The sequence below is a fragment of the Arachis ipaensis genome, chromosome B9, assembly GCF_059453495.1.
Source record: "Arachis ipaensis isolate K30076 ecotype BB chromosome B9, ASM5945349v1, whole genome shotgun sequence".
Classification (NCBI taxonomy): Eukaryota; Viridiplantae; Streptophyta; class Magnoliopsida; order Fabales; family Fabaceae; genus Arachis; species Arachis ipaensis.
In genome coordinates, this window is record NC_142444.1 from 124603435 (window position 1) to 124619999 (window position 16565).

Consider the following 16565-nt stretch of genomic DNA (forward strand, 5'->3'; position numbering starts at 1 on the left):
CAATGAACGCATTGGTTGAGGAAGAGATAAACATGTTTTGATTCGGAGATCTCAATATCTCCTATAACCCAATGAATCCCCCAATTCTGATTTACATCTTCTCTTTACATTCTGCAACTCAATTCATGCAATCACCCCCATTCCCTTTTTAATTTCAGCAATTTAATTTCTGCTCTTTAATTCATGCAATTTAAGATTCTGCCATTTTAATTTCTTGTCATTTACTTTTCCCGCCAACTTTACATTCCGCAAATTCTCATCTCAATCTTGATTCCGCTCAACTAGAACACACTTCTAATCCGAATTGCTCACTCAACCAATCCTTGTGGGATTCGACCTCACTCTATTGTGAGTTTTTACTTGACGATAACCGGTGCACTTGCCGGAAGGAATTTTGCCGATCGTGCAATTTCCTAAATCGTAGCATAACTAGTTTATGTGCATCAAGTTTATGGCGCCGTTGCCGGGGATTGGTTTTCGATTGACAATTCTCAAATTGGAAGTTAACTAGATTGAGCATTTTTTTTTGTTTTGATTAATTCAGTACAAGTTACTTGTTGAATTTTAATTTCTGCACTCTGTTACATGCTTTCTTTCTTTATGCCTTTAAATTCAAGCAACTAACTCACTGACTCACTAACTGTTTGAATTAATTCCTCAATTGCTCTAACCATACTCTTCCATTAACCAAGAGTATTTCACTTGTTTGTTGCCTGTGCTGTGTTCTTGTATGACAGGTAGGAGAGGAGAGACATCAACTCCTCCATATACTGAACCAGAGAGGACCCTTCATAGACTTAGAAGGGAAGCAAGAGGGAAGAGAGTACTGGGAGAAGAAGAATCTGAAGGAGAATCTGAGGACAATTTTGAGGAAGCTCTAGATCTCAACATGGATAGAGAAGTTCACAACCATGAGAGAGCTGATGGAAACAATGCCATTCCTGAGAGAAGGGTTCTTAGTTCATACATAAACCCAACCTCTGGGAATTGTGGTAGCAGCATCCAGAAACCACCCATTCAGGCCAACAATTTTGAGCTCAAACCACAGCTAATATCACTGGTGGAGAATCATTGTTCTTTTGGTGGAAGTGCTAATGAAGACCCAAACCAACATCTCACAAAATTCCTGAGAATTTGTGACACTGTGAAGTCCAATGGAGTCCAGGAAGATGCCTATAAACTGCTTTTGTTCCCATTTTCACTTAGGGACAAAGCAGCTAAGTGGCTGGAATCATTCCCAAGGGGGAGTCTAACAACATGGGATGAGGTGGAAAGCAAGTTTCTGGCACGTTTCTACCCTCCACAAAAGGTCAATAGGCTTCGATCTGAGGTTCAGACTTTTAGACAACAAGATGGTGAAACTCTCTACGAGGCATGGGAGAGATTCAAGGACTTGACAAGGAAATGCCCACCAGACATGTTCCATGATTGGGTGCAATTGCATATTTTCTATGATGGACTCTCTTATGAATCAAGGAAGGCTGTGGACCATTCATCAGGAGGTTCATTGAACAGGAAAAAGACTGTGGAAGAGGCCATTGAAGTGATTGAGACAGTGGCTGAGAATGAGTACTACTATGCATCAGAAAGGCACAACACTAAGGGAGTCATGGAGCTGAACCATGTTGATACAATTCTAGCCCAAAACAAGGTGTTTGCCAAGCAACTAGCAGAGCTTACCAGGCAATTAGAAACAAAGCAAGTGGCTGCAATACACACACAAGATCAAGAGGAAGTAAGCATTGAAGGAGGTGATTGGGAAGAGGCCAACTATGTGGGAAACCAACAAAGGCAATCATATGATCCACATTCCAACACTTACAACCCAGGCTGGAAAAACCACCCAAACTTTGGGTGGGGAAACCAACAAAACCAACCACAAAACCACAAACCTTACAACCACAACCAACATAACAATTCCACATACCAAAACTCCAACCAAAGATCATACCAAGCCACACAAAACACTTACCCTCAACCACCATATCATGGCCAAAATAATCAACCTACCCAACCTAATCCGAACCAACAATTTCAGGATCAATTAAACCGGATAGAAGGAATGCTTACAACCATGAGTCAAGACATAACCGAATTGAAAGCTTTTAAGGAAGAAGTAAATTCTAACCTGCAAAACCAAGGAGCTGCCATCCAGAAGCTAGAAAATCAAATTTTGTATTTGTCTAAGCAAAACCCTGGGACAAGCGTTTCTCATGCTGCCAAGGCTATTGCAAGGGAAGAATGTAAGGCCATAACCCTCAGAAGTGGAAAGAATCTGAAGGAAATCATAGAGGATGAAGCAAGGGAACATGTGAGAGACAAGGAACAAGGACAATCTTTTACACAGGCTGCAACAAAAGAAAAAGAAAAAGAGGTCCTGAAGCCTTATACACCTAAAGCACCATATCCTCAACGTTTGATGAAAAGTGAAAAGGATGGTCAATTCTCCCGGTTCTTGGAGATTTTCAAGAAGCTCCAAATCAACATTCCGTTTGCTGAGGCAATAGAGCAAATGCCACTCTATGCAAAATTTTTAAAAGAATTAATGACCAAGAAGAGAAGCTGGAGAAATGAGGAAACTGTGTTGTTAACTGAAGAATGCAGTGCCATCATTCAGCACAAATTGCCTCAGAAATTGAAGGACCCAGGCAGTTTCCAAATCCCCTGCATCATAGGAGAAGTCATGGTGGAGAAGGCCTTGTGTGACTTAGGGGCCAGCATCAATTTGATGTCTCTAACAATGATGAGAAGAATGAAGATTGAGGAAGCCAAACCAACAAGAATGGCCCTCCAATTGGCAGATCGAACTTTTAAATTCCCTCATGGGATAGTTGAGGATTTGTTGGTGAAAGTGGGAGATTTTATATTTCCTGCTGATTTTGTGGTGTTAGATATGGAGGAAGAAGCCAAGGCTTCAATAATTCTGGGAAGACCCTTCCTAGCTACTGCTGGAGCCATCATAGATGTACAAAAGGGTGAACTCACTCTTAGACTACATGATGAGAAATTGGTGTTCAATGTATTCAAGGCAATGAGCTATCCATCAGAATCACTAAGGGAATGCATGAGGGTTGATGTAGTGGACATTGCAGTACAAGAAACTTTTGAGGAAACAATAAAGGAAGTGGCAGAGGAGGAGTTCACCAAGGATATTGAAGTTAGTGACAGCAAGGCTGCTGAAACAACCATGCCAAGCATGTCAGAGAGAGTGAAAGAAGAGAAGGAAGCACCAAAACCTGAGCTCAAAGCATTGCCTCCTAATCTCAAGTATGCATACTTGGGTAGTGATGAGAGTCACCCTGTTATCATTAACTCTGCCCTGAGCCAAGAACAGGAAGAAGAATTGATCAAGGTGTTACAAACTCACCAAGATGCCATTGGATGGACCCTAGCCGATTTGAAGGGGATAAGTTCATCCATATGCATGCATAAAATCTTGCTAGAAGAGGATGCTAGACCCTCCATTCAAGCTCAGAGAAGATTGAACCCCGTCATGAAAGAAGTGGTACAAAAGGAAGTCATGAAGTTATGGCAGGCAGGGGTAATCTACCCCATTTCTGATAGCCCATGGGTTAGTCCCATCCATGTAGTTCCCAAGAAAGGTGGCATAACTGTGGTGCCAAATGAGAAGAACGAACTCATACCCACAAGAACCGTCACAGGGTGGAGGATGTGCATAGACTACAGGAAGCTCAATGAAGCCACCAGAAAAGATCATTTCCCACTCCCATTCATGGATCAGATGCTTGAAAGGCTTGCCGGACATGCTTACTATTGCTTTTTGGATGGATATTCAGGCTACAACCAAATAGTAGTTGATCCTAGAGATCAAGAGAAAACATCATTTGTTTGTCCATATGGAGTTTTTGCTTATAGACGCATGCCCTTTGGATTGTGCAATGCACCTTCCACTTTCCAAAGATGCATGCTGTCCATCTTTTCGGACATGATTGAAAAATTTATTGAGGTCTTCATGGACGACTTTTCTGTGTTTGGAGATTCTTTTCCTAGCTGCCTACACCACCTTGCCTTGGTGCTTAAGAGATGCCAAGAGACTAACCTAGTATTAAACTGGGAAAAATGTCATTTCATGGTCACAGAAGGAATAGTCCTTGGCCACAAAATCTCTAATAGAGGCATGGAGGTGGACAGAGCTAAGGTGGAAATCATTGAAAAATTACCTCCACCAAGTAATGTCAAGGCAATTAGGAGTTTTTTAGGACACGCTGGGTTTTACAGAAGGTTTATTAGAGACTTTTCTAAAATAGCCAAACCTTTGAGTAACTTGCTTGTCTCTGATACACCCTTTGTATTTGATAAAAATTGCATGCTAGCCTATGAACTTTTGAAGCAAAAACTTTCCTCTGCACCTATCATTGCCCCACCTGATTGGAACTTACCTTTTGAACTGATGTGTGATGCATCAGACCTAGCTATTGGGGCAGTGTTAGGACAAAGGAAAGACAATTTGGTACATGTGATTTATTATGCCAGTAAAGTCTTGAATGCTAACCAAAGGAATTACACAACCACTGAAAAAGAACTCTTGGCAATAGTCTTTGCATTTGACAAATTTAGATCCTATCTCATTGGATCTAAAGTCATTGTCTTCACTGATCATTCAGCTTTAAAATACTTACTTGCTAAACAAGAATCCAAACCAAGACTCATTAGATGGGTTCTTTTGTTGCAGGAATTTGACATTGAAATCAAAGACAAGAAAGGTGTGGAGAACAAGGTGGCAGACCATTTATCAAGGATACCATGTGAAGAAGGAAGCGCACAAAGCACACATATAAATGAATGCTTTCCTGATGAACAACTCATGGTAATTCACAAAGCACCCTGGTTTGCAGACATAGCAAACTTCAAGGCCACTGGGAGTTTACCGTTGGAATTTAACAAACATCAAAGGAAGAAATTGGTAAATGATGCCAAATACTTCATCTGGGACGAACCATACTTGTTCAAAAAATGTTCCGATGGCATACTCAGAAGATGCATATCAGAGGAAGAAGGAAGGGAAGTCTTATGGGACTGCCATGGCTCCACTTATGGAGGACATTTTGCAGGAGAAAGAACGGCAGCTAAGGTGTTGCAGTGTGGTTTTTATTGGCCCACTATATTCAAAGATGCAAAGGAACTAGTGAAGCACTGCCATGAATGCCAGAAAGCGGGGAACCTGCCAAGAAAAAATGAAATGCCACAACAATTCATTCTGGAACTTGAATTGTTTGATGTATGGGGGATAGATTTCATGGGACCCTTTCCCTCCTCATACTCAAATAATTACATTCTTGTGGCAGTAGACTATGTCTCCAAATGGGTTGAAGCAATAGCAACTCCAACCAATGATAATAAGGTAGTCATGAACTTCCTCAGAAAACACATTTTTTGCCGTTTTGGGGTTCCAAGAGCAATCATCAGTGATGGAGGAAGCCACTTCTGCAACAAACCATTAGAGGCATTGCTTCTAAAATATGGAGTCAAACACAAGGTAGCCACACCATACCATCCACAGACAAGTGGGCAAGCCGAAATATCTAACAGAGAACTCAAAAGAATCCTGGAAAAGACTGTGGGAACTTCAAGGAAGGACTGGTCGATTAAGCTGGATGATGCTCTTTGGGCATATAGGACAGCTTTCAAAACACCAATTGGAATGTCTCCTTTCCAACTAGTATATGGAAAAGCTTGCCATTTGCCACTAGAGTTGGAGCACAAGGCATACTGGGCCTTGAAACTTTTGAACTTGGACAGCAAAGCTGCTGGAGAAAGAAGGATGTTGCAAATTCAAGAGTTGGAAGAATTCAGAGCTGAAGCTTATGAGAATGCCAAAATTTACAAAGAAAGAGCAAAGAAGAAGCATGACAGCAACATAGCCCCAAGGAAATTTAAAGAAGGACAAAGAGTATTGCTCTACAATTCTAGGCTGAAGCTATTTCCAGGGAAGCTAAAGTCAAGGTGGTCTGGACCATTCCTTGTCACCAAGGTCTCCAAATATGGACAAGTAGAAATCATGGAAGAAAAGTCACAACGAACCTTCGTTGTGAACGGTCAAAGACTCAAACATTACTTGGGAGATGTGGAGGAGAAGGACAAGGTTGAATATCACCTCAACTGAGGAAGCTGACCGTCAAGCTAATGACGTTAAAGAAGCGCTTGTTGGGAGGCAACCCAACCTGAGGTGATACCCTTTTGCTGTTTCTTTTATTTGTTTCAATAAAAAGGGTGAAAGAGTTTCTGTGCATTGCAAAGAATTAAGTTTGGTGTTTCACACCAAACAATGAATTTGTGGATCAATAATTCAAAGGGGAATGTGTGACTCTAAGTTTGGTGTTCCACCATAAAGATCAACTGAACACAACAACCTTTGAATTATATGAAAGGAACAACCATTCTAAGCAGTCACAGAAATGCTTAAAACCCTTAGCGGCAACTTCATTCCAAAGAGAACTCAAAGATTCAAAACACAGAGAAGTAAGTGGGAGACTAAGTTTGGTGTTCACACACCAACTTAAGACTCAGATACTTACCCACACATAGTTGAGCTAACCACTCAAGTGCTTGAGAAGCAAGCAACTTCATCACTCTTTGCAGGAAAGGAAACAAGGATCTTAAAGCATGAAGCAACATTTAGGAGAAGAAGGAGAAATCAAATTGTTTCCTAGCAACAAAGAGAAAACAAGGAATTTCACAAGGTGGTATTGTTCCTCGATAATTCTTTAAAAGGGGCAAACAAAAGCATGCTTGTTCTGGTTTAAACTGTAAATGTTGAATCTTTCTGGAATGTGAAGTATTTAGTATATTTGTCTGTTTATTGCTTTGAATAAAGTGAATACCTAGATGTCTGGATATAACTCCACCTTCTTAAACAAATGCTTACCATGCTTGTTCTGTTTCCTAAAATAAAAGAAAAGTTTGAACAAAAGTGACTTGGCTCAATTAGTGACAAATCAAGTAGAATTAAGTGGTGGTATGCATGCTTGATTGTTTAGTCAGATCACTGGAAATAGAATGTAGAATTATCATTTTTTGTGTAGAAATTGAAAACTGTCTATGGATCTTGATGAATAAATGTCTTTGGCCATGAAAAAGAAAGAAAAAGAAGAAGAAAAAGCCACTGAAAAAGGGCAACCAAAAAGCAAAAAAATTGAGAAAATAAGCTAGGTACCAATGGTTTGAACTTCTGAGACAAATGCCTGTGGTGTTTATGTATTAAGGATATGCTTGGATGAATAGGTTTTGAGGAGTGTTTCAACACTTGGTAACTTGGGTTAACTAACCCGGGATTATCAACCAAAAGTCCATTATCAAGAGCAACCTAAATACAAAACATTTAGTCACACAAAGAGGTGCTGGGCACCAATGTCTCAAGAAGAAATGTGAACTAAAATGCCTAAAGTGGATATGTGTAGTGCACTGATAAGAAAAAGAAAATGCCAAAGGCTTGTGCAACACATGACACTAAGCAAACAAGGAGCAAAGGAGCTCTAAGAAAAAGAAAAGAAAAACAAAGAAGAGAAAAGTGCCAAAGACATAAGAATAACAAGAGGCCATAGCAGTGTTTGATGGATGCAATGAAAAAATGATAATCCTACCTGATAAGTATGAAAAAGTGATGCTGCAACTTTCTGCATAAAACCCTTCTGATGAACTTCAAATGCTTGCTAATATAGCCAATGTAATTGCTTTCTGTTTCATGCTCTCTTCTCAAATAACTCAGGACTTGCTTAGGGACAAGCAAGTATTAAGTTTGGAGTTGTGATGCCAAGGCATCATAGGCTAGTTTCACTAGCATTTTTCTGTTAGTTTTAGTTGTTTTATGCATTTTCTTGAGCTTAAAGTAACCAAAAATGGTTAAAGGAAGAACAAAGCAATGAACCATCCAAACAATATGATTTTGATGCAAATTCCATGAGTTTTAGTTATGTTACTTGAATGCTATGAATGGAAGATTTCTCATGAAAATTTGCAAGACTTTGATGCAATTGTTTGGATGATTTCAGGGAAGAAGAGGCTAGGCAAGGAAGTAACAAAATCAACAAAGGAAGCTTGATTATCACATGTGGAGTTTAAGTTCCAGTTTAAGCCTAAACTGGAGCTTAAACGCCAGAATCATGAAGGCTAAGAAATGCTGGAATTGAAGTTTAACCTCCAGTTTAACCTTAAACTGGAGGTTAAACGCCAGAATGGAAAGTCTCACCAAAGAAGCATGTCCACGTTTAACCTCCAGTTTGACCTTAAACTGGAGGTTAAACGCCAGAATGAGAATGCCACTCAGCAAGGAGTTCCACGTTTAACCTCCAGTTTAACCTTAAACTGGAGGTTAAACGCCAGAAGTGGGAAGAGCACCAGGGAGCCATTTCCACGTTTAAGCTCCAGTTTGACCTCAAACTGGAGCTTAAACGTGTTCGACCAAGAACTTTCCTCCAGGGTTGCTTTCTCCATTTCCACGTTTAACCTCCAGTTTGACCTCAAACTGGAGGTTAAACGTGTTCGACACCTCCAGGGCTACCATTCTAAGCTTCCACGTTTAACCTCCAGTTTGACCTCAAACTGGAGGTTAAACGTGTTCGACCTCCAGGATGCCTCCTTCCATTTCCACGTTTAACCTCCAGTTTAACCTTAAACTGGAGGTTAAACGTGTTTGACCTCCAGGATGCCTCCTTCCTTTTCCACGTTTAACCTCCAGTTTAACCTTAAACTGGAGGTTAAACGTGTTCGACCTCCAGGGCTGCCCTTCCTATCTCCACGTTTAAGCTTCAGTTTAACCTTAAACTGAAGCTTAAACGTGTTCGACTACATGACTCTCCAGGGCTGCCTTCTTCCATTTCCACGTTTAAGCTTCAGTTTAACCTTAAACTGAAGCTTAAACATGCTTCTACAAAAGGCCTCACTGGAAGTGGCTGGCGTTTAAGCTGCAGTTTAAGCTTAAACTGTAACTTAAACGCCACTCTTGGAAAAGGTTTCTGGGCCAAAAATATTGCGGTTTAAGTTAGTCTTTGAGCACAAACATTAACTTAAACTTACCCTGGTATGAAACCCAAGTGAATATCATGGTTTATGAGATTGGGCCTGAAGGATTGATGAGTTTGAAATCTCAATTTATTGAGTCATGTGTCATTATTTGATTATCACTAAGTTGGCTCAATGAATGTTACAGAATTTGGATCAACAACCTCATCAAGATTATGGATCATAAACCCAAGACAAAAGGAAAGCAGGGAGAGGCCTCAAAGCCCAAGAAGCACAACAGAAGCTCAATATAGAAAGTGTATAAATAGGATAGAATTTAAGTTAGAGAGGACTTTTACCTTCACTTTGAGCTAGTTTTCATATCTTTGTAATTGAATTCAGAGCTATGACTCACTAAACCCCCTTTCATTGGGTTAGGGAGCTCTATTGTAATTCAATGAATCAATAATAGTTTATCTTCTTCTTCAATCTTTTCTCTTGAATTTTGTTAGAAAGCTTCTCGATCTAATTCCATTGGGTAGTTGTCTTGGGAAAGAAACTACCCATAATTGGAATCCTTCGGAACCTTGGGAAAGGAATGGAGGATTCATGCTAGAGAAGCTTTCTCACAGTGAATTGGATTGGGGTTTGGATGGATATTGTGACATGTAATCCTACCAAATTGTGGTTCATGAAACTGTGTGGTATAATCAGTGATCGAGCATCATCTCTTCTTATGAACATTTAAACCAAGGGATTGGGAATTTGTTCATTTTTAGAGAGAATTGGTGAGCCAAGGGATTGGGATCCAATCATATAAGATTGCCAAGCAAAATTCAATGAACGCATTGGTTGAGGAAGAGATAAACATGTTTTGATTCGGAGATCTCAATATCTCCTATAACCCAATGAATCCCCCAATTCTGATTTACATCTTCTCTTTACATTCTGCAACTCAATTCATGCAATCACCCCCATTCCCTTTTTAATTTCAGCAATTTAATTTCTGCTCTTTAATTCATGCAATTTAAGATTCCGCCATTTTAATTTCTTGTCATTTACTTTTCCCGCCAACTTTACATTCCGCAAATTCTCATCTCAATCTTGATTCCGCTCAACTAGAACACACTTCTAATCCGAATTGCTCACTCAACCAATCCTTGTGGGATTCGACCTCACTCTATTGTGAGTTTTTACTTGACGATAACCGGTGCACTTGCCGGAAGGAATTTTGCCGATCGTGCAATTTCCTAAATCGTAGCATAACTAGTTTATGTGCATCAGTAATCTCTCCCAGAGTCTGTATGAGAGCAGCAGTCTCACTATTAGAGGAAACCTCCGCAATAGCCTTGGGATGGTTGTTCCTGTGCTTGGCATTTCGGGTAGACTCAGCTAGATCAGCGATTAGCTGCCATGCTTCTGTCGCCGTCTTGTACTTCTTCAGAGAGCCATTACTCGCAGCATCTAATGTAGTCTTATCCTGAGACTTCATGCCTTGTGTGAAGTAGCTAATCAACACTAACTGGTCAATCTTGTGGTGGGGACATGAGTCTAGGAGATTCCTGAAGCGTTCCCAATACTCATAAAGAGTCTCTGATTCGCCTTGGATAATGCAGGAAATTTCTTTCCTCAGTCTATCTGTAACTTCAGCCGGAAAGTATTTGTCCAGGAATTCCCTTTTGAGCAGATCCCAATTAGTAACAACTTCTTCAGGTTGAGTATAGAACCACTCCCTTGTCTTTTTCTCAAGAGAAAACGGGAAGGCATATAGCCAAATAGTAGTCTCATCTGCACCATGATACCGAGTAGTTGAGCAGGCTGTCTGAAAATATCTGAGGTGCTTGATAGGCTCTTGAGCAGGTAAGCCATGAAACTTAGGCAGTAAGTTGATTAGCGCAGTCTTCAGTTCAAAATCTGTAGCCAGATTTGGGTGACGCGCTTGATACGGTTGCAGTGTAAAGTCTGGAGCTCCTGCTTCCTGGAGAGTAATCCTTCTGGGCTCCACCATATTACCTGCATGTAAATCAACAGAATCAGTAGAAGAGGAGCTTGTTTCTTCCTCAAATGGCGCTTCAGATTCACCCTCAGATGAGACTGGTGAATTGGTAGTAAACACTTCACCACCCTCAGAGGCTAACCGACGCCGAACTCGCCTAATACGTGAAATAGTTCTTTCAATTTCAGGATCAAATACGGTTAAGCTCGGATCAGGTAGTGAACGCGTCATTCAATGAAAGAAACATGCAACTCATGGTAATAAAATAAAATAAAATATGCAAATATGTAAAATTAAAAATATTTATACCAACCAATAATTTAGCACGCTATTGCAACTCCCCGGCAACGGTGCCAAAATTTGACGTGGCGAAAAATTGCCGATTAAGAATTTATAATAAGAACAGCATTACAAGTACAGTTCTAAACCGATGAAAATTTCGCTTATCAATTTAAAAAGGGTTGTCACAATTTAAGAATAAAGTACTGGGAGTAGAAATCCCAGGTCGCCTCCCAACGAGTTGACAAAAGAGTGCTATTTATTGGTTAGGAGTTTTCCGAGAAATTTTTGAGTTGGAGAACAAAAAAATAAATGATTATAAATAAAAGCAATGAAAATTAACAAGAGATTTTATATATTTGAAATAAAAAGCCTTGACTGGGAGAAGATTAATTGGAAGTTCTATCCTCGTTGAATTTTTCCAAGTGTAATGGTAATCGGTTGTTGTTTCTACTTAGTTATCCCTTACCGAATAAAGGAAAGTCAAGTAACTGAACCAGCCCCAATTCACAAGTCCTAATCCTCTCCTATGGAAGGATTAGCGTTAGTGACTAGAGAGCCAGCCAACAACTTCCAATTTCCAATTAACACTTAAGTATTCCAACTCAAGGGTCTCCTTTTAATCAACTCCCAAGTCAAGTTGGGAGTCTACTCCATTGACATGAATGTCATTTTCATAAATGATAAAAGGGGAAGGAAATAAGACATGGAAATTCAAATAATAACAGAAAATTAATTAAAGGTAAAAATAGTTCTTTGCATTAATAAATTCCAAAATCAAAGATATCCATATGTAAATCTGAACAGGATTAATGAGTGATTAAAAGAGTAAGGGAATAAGGAAACAAACTAGAATGATAGAAACTTCAACGGAGGCAGTAACTCTTCTTAATATCCAAATCAAAAACATAAAATTCTAAAAACTTTGAAAGTGAAGAACCCTAAAGGAAGTAGTATTTTTTCTCTATGATTCAAAACTAAAACTAAAAACTATGCAAATGAGAATGTGTGTCGAGTCTCTGCTTGTCCCCTGTCTCTAGTCTGTGTTTCTGGGCCGAAAACTGGGTCCAAACTCAATCCAAAATTGCCTCCAGCGTCTTCTACATTTCTACACGTGGCGCATGTCACGCGTACGCGTCAGTCACGCGTACACGTCAGGTACGCGCACGCGTCGCTGTGCAATCTCGCTTATCACGCGTACGCGTCAGGTGCGCGCACGCGTCGCTATGAAAATCTCCAAATCACGCGCACGCGTGAGCCATGCGTGCGCGTCTTTCCTCGCTGGTTATCTCCTTTATTTCTTGTGCTCCTTCTATTTTTGCAAGCTTCCTCTCCATCCTATAAGCCATTCTTGCCCTATATAGCCTGAAAATACTTAGCACACAGATCACGGTATCGAATGGTATAAAGGGGAATTAAAATGCACAATTTAAAGGCTTAGGAAGCAAGTTTTCAACCATAGAACAAAATTGGGAAGGAATTGTAAAATCATGCAAATTGTATGAATAAGTGTGCAAAGACTTGATAAAAACCACTCATTTGAGGACAAAATAAACCATAAAATAGTGGTTTATCAATCATCTTCATTTCTTTTGTTAATTTCTCAATTTTGCCACTTTTATATTTATGAACACTCTTGTTACTTTTAATTTCATTTAATGCAATTTTGATGTTTTATGTTTCTTTAATGCTTATTTGAGTTGTTATTATCATTTTATTGCAATTGATAGTTATAGAATTTATTTTTATTACAATTTATGATATTTTTCCTTTTATGCATGCTAGGTGTTTGATAAAATGTCTCTTTTAGCTTTTGTATAGTTTTTCACACTTCTCTTGACTTGGAATTGGGTAATTAGGTGAACTTGAGTTATGGATGTCCGTTCCACATTGTGTTAGGATTGTTAATTGGTTTAGTTTCCATTGACGCTAGTCTTTCACTAAGTTAATTAGTGAGTTGACTAGGACTTATGGATTAAGATCAATTATGCCCTTTTGACTTATCCTCAATGTTAGGATAGACTAATTAGGATTAATTCTACGCAATTACCATGTTTGTGGTCCATGACTAGGATAGAAATCCTCAATTCCCCAATCCTTGCCAAGAGTCCTTTTTGCCACTTGATTTTCCTTTTTGCTTTACTTGCTTTGAGTTTTAATTTTCTCGCATGCTTATTTGCTTTCTTGCACTTTAATTTCTTACCACTTGCTATCCCAAAACCCCTTGTCTCATAGCCAATAATTGAACATTTCATTGCAATTCCTAGGGAGAACGACCCGGGAGTTTAAATACTCTTGGTTATTTGATTTAAATTGTGACTTATCTTTATTTTAAACTTTGATGTTAGTTGATTGTGGGTTTGGGACTATACTTGCAACGCCAATTATATTTTGAGGAAAATTTCTAACCCACTTTAGGTCACCACCAAAGATACCATCAAAGTACTTGGAGAGAATAAAGAGAAAGGTGGACCAAGCATTAGAAGAGAAGATAGTGCTACAAAGGAATCATGGGCTGCTGACCAAGGGCCCAATAAAAATATTAATCAACTTAGATTTTGGTCGATTGAGGAGGAAAAGAATCTTACAATTGGACAGTTACTAAAGAACTTTAACAACATAGCCGAGGAGAAAGAAAGGGAAAAAGCAAGAGAGAAGAATGATGGTGAAGCCTAGTACAAGAACATTATGAATATTGTGGAGATAGAAAGAGAATAGCGTATTAAAGAGAAAGGGCCAGAAAAAAAGCAAGTACATAGAGATGAAGGAGGAAGTTTTTGCATAGTAGAACTAGCCTCAGAAGATAAGGAAGAAGACAGGGTGAAGGAGATAAAGGAAACAAACCAAAAAGTTGGGAAGTGGAGTTAGCTATAAACATTAGCAAGAAACTCAATCTCAAAAAGAAGAAAAATGAACCAGAGCTCTTAATGCTGGAAAGTGCAGAAGAACAAAAGAAGAAAGAGCTAGATGGGAAAGAAACATACAAGAAGAACAAAAAACCTGTAGATGTTATGGTGGACAGTACAATAGAGAAGAATGACCAAGACATGGCTAAGGAAGTGAGCCTAATCATGCCCCACCTTCAGCCATGAGCATCATCAGCTGGAGCTGTCGTGGGATAGTGGCCCCTACGATAGTTTCTGAACTTCAAAATCTGTGTTAACAGATTAAGCCGTCTATAGTGTTTGTAATAGAAACTAGGGTGAAAGAAAAGTGTATTACCAAGATGAAAAGAAAATTACATTTTGCTAAGTCCTTTTGTGTAGAACCTCGGGGTTTATCCGGTAGTCTATGTATCTTTTGGAATGATAATATAGATATTAATGTTTACTACTGGGATCACGATGTTATTAAAACTAGAATGGATGATTTGAAAGGGAATAATTGGTGCTATCTTTTGTATATTGCAGGCCAAGATTTGAATAAAGGAGAGCACAATTGAAAGAGTTATTAGTAAGACTGCAAGAGCAGTAGGAACCCACACTACTTGTAACACCCTACCCTTCAAAGCCTTATGCTTAAGTCATAATTCAATGAGGGTTTGGTGCTATGACACAAAGCTGAGATATAAATACTAATGTATAGAAGAAATATTAAGCTAGAAGCCTGTAAGAGAATTTTAAACCTCAGATAAAAGACAATTCGTCAATCGTTCACACTCGATAACATGTGTAAGCGCGTCGGAAAAGAGCAGATAATTAAAAGTTTAAAGGAAGAATAAGAGTAAAAAGACATATATAAGTATATATGAATATCTACTAGTCTCGGCTCATGAAGATTCAGCCGGCTAGAGTTACAACAGTAAAACAATTGATATACATAACCTATGTAACACCCTACCACACAGAACTTTACGCTTAAGTCGTAAAACGGAGGTGGTGTGGCATTATGAGCTCTAATATATATATATATAGTAATTGAAAAGATATAATATACGAGGAGCCTTGAAGGGTAGGTAAAGCAAAATCGCAAAATTAAAAGCGCAACGCTCAGAAATAACGTAACTTGCGTATGAAGAAACTAAGGTTCATAGACATATATATAAAGAAAGCAAGAGTAGAGCATCAAGAGTACAAGATAACAAGATCCTAACTCAGCTTGCAAAGCTAAGGCTGGCCGGAGAATATTTACATACATATATACAAAACCCATAGCCCAAAATTTCAAAAAGAGATCCTAGTTCTCCATACGCCTCTAAGAGGTACAAAAGTAAAACAAGTTTTTAGGAGAGTTCTATACATATAGTCATATATAAATAGTACATAAAATAATATCCCAAGGATCCACTTAGCTGTAGAAAACTTCAGATGCCTAACAAGGTACCTCTCGACCTACATCTGAAAAACAACAATATTGTATGGGATGAGAACCGGTGGTTCTCAGCATGGTAAAGGTACCACGTACATAAGATATAAGGTCATGGGAATGCCAGAGGCAATCCTAGAACATTGACACTTAGATTATAAAACTTAAAGACTAAAGTAGAAACCATAAGTCAAGGTGGTTTTCTAAGGATTCCTAACTTAACCAAGTCTTAAGCCTAACTAAATCCCTAAATTCTCTACCTTTCCTCCATTCCTCCAACTCCAGTGAGTTCTCATAGACAAACAACAGTCAGTGGCAGACAAAATAGAATACAAGTAATACAGATAGTAAGTATAACAATTAGCATATTAAAATCATTTAGGCAATCCTAATTAATGCATAAATAAGCAATTCAAACAATATGCATATGATGTATGTCTGTCCTATGGCTGTTGATATCAACTGTCAGTTACATAGCCAGCTCGATATGTCCTGGTAGCTAACCGTGGACAATCCCTTTGTACACGCATCCCCAAGCTCAAAAATAAACCATGGGACGGAACCCAAGCTGACATGGGAGAAACAACACCCTAAGCTCAATAATGTCCATGAGAAAAATTCCAAGCTAACATGGGAGAGACAACACCTTAAGCTAAAAAATTAACTGTGGGAAGAATCCCAAACTGACATGGGGGAGACAACCAAGGTTGTCAAACTCGCGAGTCTAGGTAAACTCGTGGAGCTGACCTAGACTCGACTCGTAGACTCGTACGAGTTTACCTGTTATACATTTTATATATATATATATATATATATATATATATATATATATATATATATATATATACTCAGATATAGACATTTAAACTTAACAATTTCAACATCAAAACATATAAATTAACATAATACTACAATTACAAGTTACAACAAGTACTCTAGATCACACATTTAAATCCTTCACAAGTATGTATCTAGTTCAACATAAAACACACAATCACACAATCAAAGCTTCATAAGACACAACTAA

At 38.8% G+C, this 16565-nt stretch overlaps 1 non-coding gene across 1 annotated transcript; it reads right to left on the bottom strand.

Annotated features, from left to right (window-relative positions):
• Window positions 1–1315: 1315 nt before the first annotated feature.
• LOC148546202 (small nucleolar RNA R71) lies at window positions 1316–1419 on the bottom strand. Its single transcript, XR_015901836.1, has one exon. It is a non-coding gene; the product is annotated as a small nucleolar RNA R71 (small nucleolar RNA).
• Window positions 1420–16565: the final 15146 nt, after the last annotated feature.